This window comes from Delphinapterus leucas, chromosome 1, assembly GCF_059928025.1.
Source record: "Delphinapterus leucas isolate spDelLeu-1000000601 "Yukka" chromosome 1, BTC_Dleu_Yukka2, whole genome shotgun sequence".
NCBI lineage: Eukaryota > Metazoa > Chordata > Mammalia > Artiodactyla > Monodontidae > Delphinapterus > Delphinapterus leucas.
Genome location: NC_143129.1, coordinates 47,256,715 through 47,258,056, shown reverse-complemented (window position 1 = coordinate 47,258,056; position 1,342 = coordinate 47,256,715). Strand labels below are relative to the sequence as shown.

Here is a 1,342-nt window from a genome sequence, read left to right as displayed (position 1 = left end):
GTCCTAAGCCAGGAATTCAAGCCACCATGACACCATTCGAAGAATTAACAAGTAGGAAGAATTTTTTTTTTCTGTGAGAGGCTTTACCTTATCTCCAAAAGCTATTTGGGGAACCTGCCTACTTGTACAGCTGAATGTGGTTCTGCAACGACAGACAGCTTGGGGGCTTCCAATGGAAAGGGACTAAGCTGTCTCCTTCCTCTATATCTCCACCCCTCCCACCTCCCCCCAAGAGCCCAGAATCCAGAAGAGGGGGGAAAAAAAAGGTTAACACTGGCAGAAAATGAGTTAAACTGAGATTCCTGGTGACCCATCCGTAAGGTGAAACCCTTTTCTTTCTCAGCAACACTGGTTACGATTTCCTGGCCTGGCGAAGGGCAGAAGTGGGTTATCACAGCATGCCACCTGCCCGTGGACCTAGCCAGAAATACTGTTCAGTCCTTGCCAGCTCGTCTCAGGGCCAGAGCTGGGGGAGCTATTGAGTATGGAGAGGCCTCTTCCAAGTACTCCCCTGGCTATAATTAGAATGTTGCAAGGGGGGTTATTTTTAAGAAACACAAGCACCAGGATAATGATTCAGCCGGGTCTGCGCTTGCCCAGAACCTCGCATCAGATCCAGGGTTATTATTTTAGAACAATATATTTCTCCAAACCCCTCCCCAGTCCAAACAAGGAAAAGAAGTCAAAGGATTCTCCTCTGGAAAGCTCTCGGGCACCTTCTACTTTAGGGGAAGCGGGGTAGGGACTTCAGGTTTCCTTTGATGCACTTTGTGGATGGAAAAGGAGGCGCTCCTCTCCGAGCACAAATGGAAAATCCCTGCCCCAACTGTATCCAGGGTGAACCAGGGTGACGGCTTGATGGCCTGGTCCCAGGTCCACCCTCAGCCCCACCCTCAGGCCTGCATCCCAGGAGTCAGCCGCAGCGGAGCTGTGCAGAGGGGGAGGTGGGCTGGGGAGGACAGGGCAGCTGTTCCACGGAGAAGGTATTCTGTGAGACGTGCCACTGCTATTCACCACACCCCCTAGTGTTCGCTAACTACACCCTGACAGTCCGGGCAGAGTGAACCGTCTCCAGGTGGCACATCGTGTCTTCCTCAGGGCCGAGGAAGAGCTCGACTAGATTGGATGTTGGTGTTGAAGCCGCCAAGAAGCATCAGAACCAGAAAGTGATGGCAGCACGTTGGGGACAGAAGCGGGGACAACATCATATCCTGGGGCTGAATGAGTTGGCGTGCGTCTGTGTGACACTGGCTTTCGGGAAAGAGGCAGTAAGTGGAGGAAAAGCCGACGGCGTTTTCCCTAAAACCACCCAGTCCCCTTTCTGTCCCTCCGACTAAGGGCT

The 1,342-nt window shown here is 52.6% G+C and overlaps 1 protein-coding gene across 1 annotated transcript in view; it reads right to left on the bottom strand.

The window, feature by feature from the left end:
* VASH2 (vasohibin 2) overlaps nucleotides 1-1,342 on the bottom strand; it is a 38,489-nt gene that overhangs the window by 9,209 nt on the left and 27,938 nt on the right. The gene's annotated exons all lie outside the window — the stretch shown is intronic.